Raw genomic sequence first — 12,697 nt, forward strand, 5'->3', positions numbered from 1 at the left:
TATCTATGTCCTGTACTGTAAAACATTCTGGAAATCACATCGATTTATAGATATTTCTCATTTTTATAGTTGCATGTTATGCCATCGTATGAATATACGATGGCTTATTTTAACAATCTACTATGCATATATGCATATAGATTGTCTCCAATATTTTTATTATAAATAATACTAAAATAAATAATCTCGTGCATATTTTGTTTCATTTTTCAGAGATGGAGCTTCAAAGTAAATTATTTTAAGTGGGATTATTGGGTGAAAGATTAAATGCATATGTAGTTATGTTAGATATTGCAAGATCCTTTCTGTGGAGTTGTACCATTTTGCGTTCCCACCAGCCTTGATTTTGAGTGCCTGTTTCCCCATGTCCTCATCACAAGAATGTTTTATGAAGCTTTTGAAATTTTGCCAAGCTTGTAGTTGCAAAATATCAGTGTAATTTTGTTGGTGTTTCTTTTATGAAAATATGCTCCTTATCTTTTGTTTAATTCTTACTTTTTCAGACAACCAAGGCTTTACTAAGGAATTTGATCATTCTGTTATTGAATTTCTTTTACAGCACTTTCCTGTATTTGTTTCTCATTTTGTGTGAGCGCTCTTCTAAGAGGGTTATCAAAATGGGATTTTATGTAAGAAACCTTCTGAGGCCTTATATGCCTAACTATATCTTAAGGACACGCTTATATGTAAATGATAATTTGGCTAGATATAAAAGTCTAGGTTCAATGTTCTTTTGATTTAATACCATGAAAATATTTCTCTGTGGTTTTTTATATCTAATGTGTGTACTGTTAAAAAACTCTGATAAAATCTGAGTCTTTATCTCTATATCTAAAAGATATTTTAGATGACTTCTTTGTCTTTCTGGAAGCTTTGAGAAGTTTTTGTATCTTTGATTTTCTTAATTTCACTAAAACATGTCTAGGTGTGGGTTTTTCTTTATCTGCCCTATTTAGCACTTTATAAAACTTTTCAGTCTGAGGTCTTTCATATTTTATTCTTATTTCTTCAAATATCTTCTCCCCTCTGCTTTTCTCTCACTTTCTTGGAATCCCATTATTTGGAGATAAGCACCTCTACTTGCAATGAGTCTTAGGTTTTATTTAATATGTTCTATCTTTTTATCTTCTGCTGCTGCTTTCCAGGAGAATTTATTCACATGGTCTCCCAGTTTACTTATGTCCCCCTGACAATACAGTTATTCTGTCTGTGGTGTGTAGTGGGGGAGGGTCTGAAATCCTTGTTTGTTACCACCAGGTGAAGTTAAAAGGAGGGGAGGACATTAGCTGGCTCCAAGGCAGAGAACACCTCTTGATTTGTCCTAGCAACTTGATGCCACCTTCTCAATTTAGATGCTTTTTCCTTACTGTACAACAATCCTGGTTGGCATTTTTCTTTAAAAGGAGCTAAATCAGGAGGTGGCCATCTCCTTAGTAGATCCACCAGCCTTGATGGTTGGATGGGAATTGTTGTATGAACGAGTGAACACCCAAGCCGGAAGCATGCCTCTGGTTCCATTAGCTCTTATCCCAGCAGGATTTTTCTAATTTTCTTGGAATCTTGGAAGCCTTGGCTGTAATGCTTGTTGTTCCAGGTAGACAATAGTCATTCTGTGTGAATGCGGAGGGAGAGCAGTACAAACCGGAGCTGCAGAGCCAACTTAATCTCCCACTAAGGCTTATTCCCATCTATTCCCATTCACCCACCCACTCATTCCCTGCACACACACAACTGCTCTCAGTTTTCAGGAGCCTTCTGTCTCCTAGGGATTTCTCACAGTTTTATGTTTAGATCTTCAGATCCATGATTTATTTTCCGTGTTTTAGTTTCTCCAAGATTGATTTGGGGGAAGGAAGTCAGCAGCTTATGCTAGTTTGTCGTCTTGTCAGGATCTGGTGACTCATTCTTTTCGGGTAAATGCTCAGTCGTGGAGATGTCTCGTCCCTTTCCCTGGTCCGCTTCATTGTGATAGAGGGTTTAGAAGATGTGCTGTTGTTGAGAGAAGGATGTCTTGGATCTATCCAACATCATTTCAGATTGCCTGCCCTCTACTGCAGAATGGTTGATCTAGGCTGGTTCCTGGCCCTGTGACCCCTGAGGTCCTGGCTGGCTGTTTGGAGCATCATGCTGGCTCCCACTGTTAGAGTCTACCATTGAGTTCTGTGACTCTGGCTGGGAAACACCTGCAGCCTTTTCATCAGACCTCACATCTCTGCTAGTCCACAGGCCCAACAGGCAGCTCTGAGTTTCTTCACTATGGCACAGGAAGGTCCTAGGTCATCTCTGCAGGCCATCGGCACACGTAAGGGGGAGCCAAAGGCACAGCCTCAAGCTCATTGATGTAGGAGACACCATCCACAATGTCTTCTCTTATTCTCTGTGCCATGTCGGCTGCTTGCATTCTTAGCTCTTTTTAGACTGAGGCTTCTCTAAGCTATTCCCAGGAAGGATACTGCTATCCTTCAAATGTTCTTGATCACCCCAAATTTATCTAGATGTTTCCCTTGACCAGAACTTGTAGAATTTTGTATAACTTCTTTTATAACTTCTTTCCTTTTGCATCATAAGTATTTATGTTCCTGTTTCCTCAGATGGAATGTGGGCTTCCCTAGGGCAGGTGCTGTCTAATAGTTTTCCTTGCACTGCTCAGTGTCTGGCTTAAGGCTTGGCAGAAAATAAGCACTAGATAAATGTGTGTTGAATCAAATCGAATAATACAAGTTGAAAAGAGATAGGACTTTAAAAGAAGTGTTTTGGAGAGAAAGACATTATTTATGGTCAGAGGATGTGGAAAGTTTTCCTAAGAAGGTAGCATCTGAGGGTTTTGAGTGATGGAAAGAGGAACACTCAAGGTGCAGGAAAGTTTAAGGGCAAAGGCATAAAGACGGGAAAGTGCAGTGTGTTTGTTTCTTTTCTTGAGCTTTTTGCAAGCCCCTTGCGTGATGCCTTGGGCATAAGGGGTACTGAGAATAAACTGTATGGAGTGGAATAAAATCCTTGTCTCCTCCTGCTCCCTAGGAAGGTGGGCCAGGAGCTGGGGATGCCCAGTGATCATAGAAGGCTTTAGGTCAGAGAGACCTTTCTTTAGTACAGACACACCCAATATTACAGTGTTTCATACCGTATAGCAATCAGTCAAGGTCCCTGCAGGAAATAAATGGCACATCCAGCAACCTGACTGAGGAGAACTGAAGGGAAGAGCTATTTACAAAGGTGTGGGCTGTTAAAGAAAACCAACAGGGGGTGTTCAGGCACCTTGGGGCCAACAAAGTCCCCTCCTGAGCCCTGAAGGACAAAGGGAGGAGATGCCCTGTGTGAGGGGGCTATCTGACAGGGCCTGCCAAACCCAGGGTACGTATGCGTGTGTGTGTGCGTGCATGGGTGTGCACGTAGAAGGGTGACAAGCCCTCTAACCTGTTCCTCCGCCTACCCTCTGGCATCTCCTACCAGTGCCTCCTACTGGCCAAATCCAATTGGAAGCATAGAGCATATGCTCTATGCAGGGGCATAAAGCGGGAAGTGGAAAGGTGGAGAGTGGGTCTTCAGGTACAGAATAGCCAGTGTATGCCCATTGTCTCATTTAATTCTCACGACAGCCTGATAAAGACGGTTTTAACTATGAACATCTGTGTATTATTGTTGAGGAAAATAAGGCCTGAGAGGCTGACTTTTCCAGGATCAAAAGACTTGGGACTTTACTGTTCATAGGAACAAGTGTCATGTGTGTATGTGTGTGTGTTGGCACAGGCAGGTGGTGAGGACGGGGGCACACAGCAAGCCAGAGCCCTCCCAGCCTGAAATGGGACCTCTGGAAGAGGGCAGGGGAGTCTGGGACTGGCATTACGGGTTAGGAACTGAACCCTGGGGCTTGGATGCAGGTGGAACACGAGGGTCCCAGGCCCAAGGAGAGGAGACAAAGGTGACAGGCAGCAGTGAGCTTCAGAGGACTCTCAGGAGTCTTTTACATTCATAAAAATTTTGAGGAATCCAAAGAGCCTGTGTTTATGTGAATTGTATTTCTAATACAATATTTCCCGTATTAGAAATTAAAATGAAAATTTAAAAATACTTATTTTTAATTAATTTTAAAATAACAGATACTACATGTTAATATAAATAACATATTTTTATGAAAAATATTTTCCAAAACAAAAAAAAATATGTGGGAAGAATGGCACCATTTTACAGTTTTGCAAATCCCTTTAATGTCTGACTGGATCCCATCTGTTTCTACAATCAATCTGTTGGGATCTGTTGTTTTGATTGAAATATGTAAAGAAAATCCAACCTCATTAAAATATGTAGTTGGAAAAGGTAAGAGTTTTTAATACTTTCTTCAGGTAATTGTGGCTATTCATCTTTGATACCATACTAAAACTCAATAAACGGTAGTTTTTTAAAGGTTATTTGCAATATGGAATTTGAAACCATATCAATAAACTTTTTATATTCTATTGCATGCATTTTAGAAAATACAGATTTTTCTACTTCTAATGGCTCTTTCATCCATGCATGTTTTTGTAGAATCATGCATCGAATATTTGAAAACTATTATTTCACTGAGTTATGCAGATCTTCCAAACGCTGATGTATTTCATTATACGAAATGAACAAAAAAATCCCAGATTTGTAACTGTGACTACTGACCTCACCAGGAAAGATTTTAAGTTAAGTACTGGGAAACTATCAAGTTCATGGTGGTGAGTACAAATTTTCCACAATTCTAATTATGCAAAAGAAAGTCAACTTTTACCATTAGCCACAAAGCAGTCGATGGTTTTCCTTAAAGTGACAAGATCACTTTGTTTATTTTTGAACAATTTCTACCTCACAAAGAAGTCAGAATGACCACAACTTGTCAGATGTTTTTTCAGATAAAGCTGGCGTCCCATGAAAGGAGTAACTAGTTCAATTAACGACTCAGTTGTGTGTGCACCTTTTACTCAAGTTGAGGATCATGCTTCTGCGTGCAGCAGAAATGCTTTGCTTTATGCGTATTTCTCAGTCACACAGAGCTGAAAGAGGGATGTACTCAAGGGCTGAGATTTAATAACAGTAATGATTTACACTGCTTCGTATAGGACATTCATAAGTAAAAGTGGCTTTTTTCCAAACCGTGTGTGTGGTGAGGAAAAATTAAAACGACCGCTAGTTCGATTCGGTGCTATCACTTTGGTTCCTGTGGCTGTCGGTAGTTTTACCCACCACAGCATTTGCACCATCAGTACAAATGACAACACAGCGAAAAAGACAAATAATGTCATAATATTGTCGTAAAAATATTTTGACCTTCTGGATCCCTGAAAGTGTCTCAGGGAACCCCCACAGGTGTGTGGACCACACTTTGAGAAGTGCTGAGCTGAAGAATCAGAAATAGATGGTAATGAGGACTGAAGGCATGGCCCCGCCTGTTGGAGGAACTGCTTCCGGCCACTTCCCACTTCCTCCAAGGGTACTGGGCCCTTGCTGCCCACACAGGCCCTCTAAGGGTGTGGGAGGATGTCTGAGGTGGGGGTGGTATATGCGCCGGGGGTGGGGGGCCGCCCCAATCTGAAGCTTAAGTAGCTTTTCCGGGCTAGAGGACTCAGTCTCAGAGGAGAGAGGAAATTGAATATTAAGCAGAAATTGTGTGGACAGCAATTGTCCGGAGAGGAAGACTCAAGAGGGCTTTTGGGTGGGCTGTCTTTTTAAGAGACACTCCAAGGAGACAACTGCCTGTAGGTGTGCTGAGATGGCACTGGGTTCGGCGCTGGTCCCCCGCCTGCCTGCCCAGGCCCTTGCCCCACGGTTTCTTGGAGACTTTTAGGCTCAACGTTATTCCTCCTTTAGGTGTATCATAGGGGATACTTTGCAAGTGGAGGAGAAAAAAAAAACTCCCAATCTAGGCTCACAGCTCCAGGAGGAGTCAGGAATTCATTCTGAGGATCTGGATTTCATTTCATTTTAATTTAGAATCCTACGGACATCTTACTTATGTCCTGAGCAGAATTCTCATACATGCAACCTTAATTGATTCTTAAGTCTGATGACTCACAGTTCCCACCTCTAAACCTGTTTGGTCCATCCTTACCTGCCTCCCACCAGAAATTCATGACACCTTCCTCCTCCACCCCCATGTCAATGTACTTCCCTCCTCTGCATTAAACTCAGCACAAAATTCACCTCCTCCAGAAATCTTCCTTCATTGCTCCTGCCTTCTTCTATAGGAACCTCACTCCAATTCATTTTAAATTCCTTTAGCACTCATGATATGTAAAGCTACCATCTTTCCATCTTTGAGCATCTGTATGTATTAGGTACTGTGCTGAGGATCTTATATACGTTGTTTTTAATTCTCACGAGAGGAGTCACTTTTTCCCCCTCCTATCTTTCTTTTATTTCTAACACCGAATGTATCAGCAGGCACTGGTGATTCGCCTTTAGCATGTAACCTGCCTCCATTCTCTTCTATCTCTACGCAACCGCCCTAATCCTAGGCATTGTTGTCTCCTGCTTCTTTCTAGTCTCACTCCCAGCTCTCCCTCACCCAGAATATAAACTCCTTGTACGTCTATTCAGCACTCTTGCCGATTCATACAATCTGTTCAATATTTACTTTTGAATTAATAAATGGATGGAAGGAGTGACTAAATGAAGACATGATAACCATTTTATGGATAAAGATATTGAGGCTTATTAGATAACGTGCTCATGACCTTGCGGTCTCACGACGAGGTTGCAGGCAAGTGTGTGGGTTACGAAAGCTTGTGCTCCCCCACCTGCCTTGGTATGAACTCATTTCATACTAGGGTCAGATATGCATTATCCGTTTTACCTACGTGCATTTTTATTTGGCCTAAATTGATTATAAACTCCTTGGGGAAGAGAACGATGGCAAACGTTCCCCTAAGTCCCTGCACCTGAGAATCGCCCTGATTTTGAGTTAAAAAACTCAGGTTCCTGAATTGGGTCCATCAGTATTAGTTATACTTTAAACAAGTGATTCCACCTCACGGACCCTAGTTTCCTGATCGGTATATTGGGGATGATAATGCACTTACCTATCACTCAGTGAAGCCACAGGAAAGCAAAGGGCAATGTCTTGGCTAAGGCGGCGGCAAGGGAGTTGGAGAGAAGCGAATGGGACCCAGCTGGGTACTGGGGGCAGAATCAACACGGCTCACCAACACGCGGATGGTTATTCTCTCTTCGCTGCAGGCCAGGATGAAACACCCCTTCTACCGTTTGCTTACCTTCCCACGTGGCTGTCACCTCTCTTTCAAGGTGCTAGCGTCCCTGATGCTGCCACACTCCTGTCTCGCCATCGGTAAAGCCTCGAAGCCGCCTTTCATCCCCCGTTTGTCCTCTCCTCCAGTGTCTTCCCCGAGAGCGGTGACTTCATCCCGCGGGAGGCTTCTCTCTCCTCCTCATCCTCCAGCTCTTACTCCGCTCCGGACCGTCTTCGCCTCCACCTCTGAGGGAGCTGTATCTTTGTGCCAAGTGCCACTCCCTGCTCAGGTTGGCGAGGGCGTTCCATGACCTGCGGCCATTCAAACTCTTCACTTGGCCTCAGACCCCATGTCCTCATCCTAGTCTCCTATCAGGCCTGCAGGCCTCTTCCCTCCTCAGACCCCTGCAATTCACCCGGGCCGTACTGTCTTCATAAGGGGTTTTGTCATCCTTGGAAACCTTAAAATCTTCACCCTGGAAAAGACCTGAATTACATCTAATCCAACCTCTCTCACTCAATTCAGGTATCCCTTCTAGAACTATGTCTCATAAAATGGTTTCTTCTAGATCGAAATGGCCTCTATAGGTCCCCTCCTCCAAAAAGGCATTTTGTTTCTTATTTTGGCCACTCCTGCACCCTAACTCCTCCCATTCGAGTCCCCCGTCCCTCCATGGCCCGTTCAGACCTCACTGCTCCGTGCAGCTTGCTCGGGCCACCAAGCCCACCGCAGTCTTTCTTCCTTGTCTACTTCTTTGCTGTGGTAGTTAACTACATGAAGTGTTTGTTTGTTTGTTTGTTTGTTTTAATTGTGATAAAATACACATAACATAAAATATACCATCTAAACCATGTTTAGGCGTCCAGTTCAGTGGCAGTAAGTCATTCACGTTGCTGTCCGGCCATCGCCACCGTCCATCCCCAGAGCGTTTTCGTCTTCCCCACTGAAACTCTGGCCTCGTTAAACACTAACTCCCTATTTCCCCCAGCCCCTGGCAACCGCCATTCCATTTTTTGTCGCCATGAGTTTAACTACTCTAGGTCACTGATATAGAAATCATATAATATCCATTTGTGACTGGCTTATTTTACTTAGCATAATTTCCTCAAGGTTCATCAATATCGTAGCAGAATTTTCTTCCTTTTTAAGTCTGAATATATACATATATAATGTTTGTCCCGTCATCCGTACTCGTGGATCGCTTCTACCTTTTGGCTGCTGTGAATAAGCAGCGCAAGTTTCGTGTTAGGCAGAAGAAGAGTTTAAATCTCAGCTTTGTTAACTTTCTAACTTGGGTAAGACGTCTGAACTCCCGAAGTCTCGGATTTCCTACAAGTACAATGAAATGGTCTTATGTGTCTTTTAGGATTTCTACAGACAATGACCGAAGTAAGGGATGTGAAGTGGTTGGTCGGCAAGGACACCTGCCAGCCGGTCAGTGCTCAGCGCATGCTCAGGAGCTGCGCACGTCACACAAGGGTCACTACTGTTGCTTTGTCGTGTGAGTTCTCTCTCTCTCTCTCTCTGTCTCTCTCTGTCTCTCTCTCTCTGTCTCTCTCTGTCGCTCTGTCTCTCTCTGTCTCTCTCTGTCTCTCTCTGTCTCTCTCTCTCTCTCTCACACACACACACACACACACACACACACACACACACCCCTACAATAGCTCTATCTCCATAACTCATGCTATACTACCAGGGGGCAGGCACTTGAACATAATAAATAGTCACTAACTATTTGCTGATTGTTTGAGTTGGAGATGACTGTGTGTGTGTGTGTGTGTGTGTGCCCGCGCGTGTGCGCGTTGGGCTCACTGGGGAGCACCAGAGAGGCTGCGAGGGTGTTTCTGTGGTAAGCGGGGTTGGCATATAAATATTACCCCCGCTGACAGCGCATACGTCTGTGGGACCTGGGGGTGGCTCAGGCGAATGTTTCGTGCCGCACATCCTGTACGTGCTCGGCCCGCCCCTCACGGACCCGCGGGAGTGCGCGTAGAGCACACGGGCAGCAGGGCGGCAGGGCACGGAAGGAGCGCATGCAGAGTCTTTGTTCCGTGGAACAGCTCCTACTCCCGCTCCCCACACACCCTAAAGGGCTGTTTTCTGTGCCAGCCTGGCCTCCCATCCCTGCAGCCCAACAGAAGGACCGTCCCCACTTGGCTTTTTCACACTCTGGCCTTGTGACAATGCAGTCGCCTTCCCCGCGCCTCCCCCTTCCCTGGCCACTTTGCCTTGGCAGGTGTGAAATATTAATTGCCTCACTGGGGACTGGGCTCTTTCTGTCTGTCGTGTCTGACCAGAATATCATTCTCTCCTGCAAATATAATTACCAGGGTGGGGGGAGGGAGGAAGGGGGGCTGCCAGGTAGGACAGGGAGCGTGCATGGGAGGGGTGTGGAGAGGGGCTGCGGCTTTTTTTTTCTTAATCGCCTCTCGCCTGTCTGTTAATTAGGAGCCGAGCTTTGCTACATGCTGAGATATTTTGGTTAATTATGAAAGAGAAAAGGACAAATTTGTCACGTCTTTTGTTTTCGTTCCACCACGTCTCCTGGTGACAGCGATGTGAAGGCTGATGGACTGCTCAGGCGGCAGCGCCAGATGCTCACGCACCCCCCGTCTCGTGAGAGGCGGGGAGGGGTCCGCGGGACCAGGCAGCCTTGGGCTCGGGGCCTGTTTGGGCTGGGTCCATGGAGGTCACATGGCGAGAAGTCACATCTTTGGACGTGAATGTGAAGTGGGTGCCAGGGAGGAGCTCAGGCCCCAGCGGAGGAAAGGGAGGGGGAGACGCTCGCTCCTGCTCTTCCAGCCTGAGTTGTCAGGCTTAAGCCAATTCCCAGCGGCTGGAGGCTGAACTTGCCGTTGGCAGAGAGGACAGGTGGCTGCAGCGCCTCCTGGGGTGTCAGGAAGTGAGGGCGTGTTCTTGCAGGAGAGCAGGGGTGAGCATAATACCCTGCCATGCTCTACGAGCGTGTCGTAGAATAGACCACCGGAGAATGTGGAAGAGTGTGCGAGTCCTCTCTGCCATTGCTCACCTGGTTAAGGGCTATTTCAGGTCTCCGCTGCACCTCGCTCCTTTCGGCCTGGACTTGAGCCCCACCTCCAGGCTCCGCGGCTCGTGAGCCTCTACCGCCTCAGTTTTGCTAGGCTGTGTTGGCCAGTTGTTTGCTCAAATGTTGCTGCAAAGAAATTTTGTAGATGTGATTAATATTTACAGCAAATAGACTTGGAGAGAAGCAAATTAACACCCATAATGTGGGTGAACCTCAAGCAATCTGGTGAAGGCCTGAAGAGCAAAGACTGAGGTTTTGAGGTTTTCTGAACAAGCAGAAGTTCTGCCTCAAGGCTGCAGCACAGAACGCTCCCCCGAATTTCTCACCTTCTAGCTGCCCCACAGATTTCAAACTCAAGACTGCATCAACTTTTACCTGAATTTCCAGCCTGCTGGCCTGACCTACAGACTTCAAACTTGCCGGTACCCACAATTAACTGAGCCAGTTCCTTAAAATAAATTTATTTATAGATAGATAGGTAGACAGATAGATAAAGATATAGATAGATAGATTTCTCCTAATAGCTCTGTTTCTCTCTATTGCAACCCTCAACTGCGCCCTGATCTTGGCTTTTCTGCTTGTCTCCTCCCTTAGTCTGTGAGGACAGAAACTAAATGGGGGCCCGTAACATCCCCTGGACCCAGCATAAGGCCTGACCGGAATAGACCTTAATATGTATTTGTTGTCTATTGAATGAGTTATTTGGGAAACAAGAAAGACCTACATCCCCGAAACCAATCAAATAACCATCCAAAGCAGCACAGGCAGTTCCTGACTTACAAATGGATTGAGTTCCAAAAATTCATTTGAGTTAGTTGTCTGAAGCTTTTTGCCATAACAACAAGGATATCAGGGCTGGCAAGGTTCCCGGGCTGGCTGCCAAAAACCTATTTAACCCGTAGTATAGATTAAGTGCTGTGCATTTGCCACGAAAAATAGTAGAAAACAATACTCTTGCAAGGCTAGTAATTAAAAGAGAAATGTGATAGTATTGAATAAAAATAGGTATTTTTTTTTGTTTTGAATATTGAAGTTTGAAGAAAATGGATGAGCAAGAAGAGAGACTTATGGAAAACCTGAATGGGATTTCTGAATCTTTTCAAGGATTTAACAAGTCAATGGGACCGAGTATTTATTTGATCTAATTTCTGTGCAAAACTCAGGATCGCCCCACCCCTTCATTATAATGCATTATAAAGATTGTTTTATTATGAGGCCAGCTCTTATTGGCCTCAACTGAGGTCATTGGTTTGTTCACAAATGTAACAAAATGGGAGTAAAGGAATCTTGAGGTGCTTGGGCAAAAATTAGAGAGAGAGAGAAAGCCAGCACAGAACTGATAAAGGGTGTGTGGGAATGAGAATGCCTGAGGTGAAGTCCATTGAGCCCAGAGGAACCAAGAAAGAAGGACGGAGGATGGAGCAGGTGTCTAGGCTCCCACGGGCGTTTAGGGAATGTGGAGAGCTGCCTGTCAGCAGTTCCCCACACCAGTCACCAGGAGGCGCTGTTGCCCTGTTCTGGCCGAGAACCCGGGGTGAGCAGCCTTTGGGGAGCTGGTGGGGAAAGCGGTAGGGAAGGGAGTGTGACCGACATCTCCAAGTTGGGAGTTACTCTTGCAGAGGCACTCTCTGGTCATAAAGATCCAAACGAGTAGTGCCCTAAGGGCCAAAGAAGGGAGTGCGGACAGTGGGAGGGGAGCCTGGGACTGGCCTTTAAAGGCTGGCTCTGTGGGACCAGCAGGAAGGCAAGGAACAGGCATGGCCGAAAGGGCCAAAGTGAGCAAAGTTCCAGTGGCAAGAGGAGCCTAGTGTGTTCCAGGAAGGGGAATAACTCTGAGGTGCTGACTCTGTGAAATAAAGCAACATAATGGGATGTTAAGATGGAGAGTTTTTTCAGGATGGGGAGGGGAAAAAGACAATGAGTTCTTAAAAAACAAACAAACAAACAAAAAAAACAAAAAAAAGCCTTTTTATTTTGAAATAATTTCAGACTTACAGAAAAGTTACAAAGAGGGTACAGAGTTTCATGTACCCTCTACCCAGCTTCCCCTAATCTTACATAGCCATGGTACATTTACCAAAATGAAGAAATTAACATTAATACAATACCAGTAGGTAAACTGTAGACTTTATTCTAATTTCACCAGTTTTTAAGCATAAGGCTCATTTTTTTGGTTTGTTTTTCTTTCAGGATCCCATCAAGGACACACATTACAACTGGTCATCCTTTACCCTCCCATATGTGACAGTTCTTCAGCCTTCCCTTATTTTCCATGATCTTGACAGTTCTGAGGAGAACTACTCAGATATTTGTAGATTGTTCCCCAGTTTTGGCTTATCTGATATGTTATCGAGATTGGAGTGAGGTTTTGGGTTTTCAGGAAGAATATCACCGAGGCAAAGTGCCCTTCTCATCAGATTATCTCAGGATGCACATGATCTCA

At 44.8% G+C, this 12,697-nt stretch overlaps 1 long non-coding RNA gene across 2 annotated transcripts in view; it reads left to right on the plus strand.

The window, feature by feature from the left end:
- The window catches only part of LOC107513501, a 55,073-nt gene extending 46,387 nt beyond the window's left edge, over positions 1-8,686 (plus strand). Inside the window, exons 4-5 of one of the 2 annotated variants that reach the window (XR_001597555.2) lie at positions 4,525-4,700; positions 8,575-8,686. This is a non-coding gene — a long non-coding RNA (uncharacterized LOC107513501). The remainder of the gene's footprint in view (positions 1-4,524; positions 4,701-8,574) is intronic. The other variant, XR_001597556.2, reaches the window with a different exon arrangement.
- The last annotated feature ends 4,011 nt before the right edge of the window (positions 8,687-12,697 follow it).

This window comes from Rousettus aegyptiacus, unplaced genomic scaffold (assembly GCF_014176215.1).
Source record: "Rousettus aegyptiacus isolate mRouAeg1 unplaced genomic scaffold, mRouAeg1.p scaffold_m13_p_17, whole genome shotgun sequence".
Classification (NCBI taxonomy): Eukaryota; Metazoa; Chordata; class Mammalia; order Chiroptera; family Pteropodidae; genus Rousettus; species Rousettus aegyptiacus.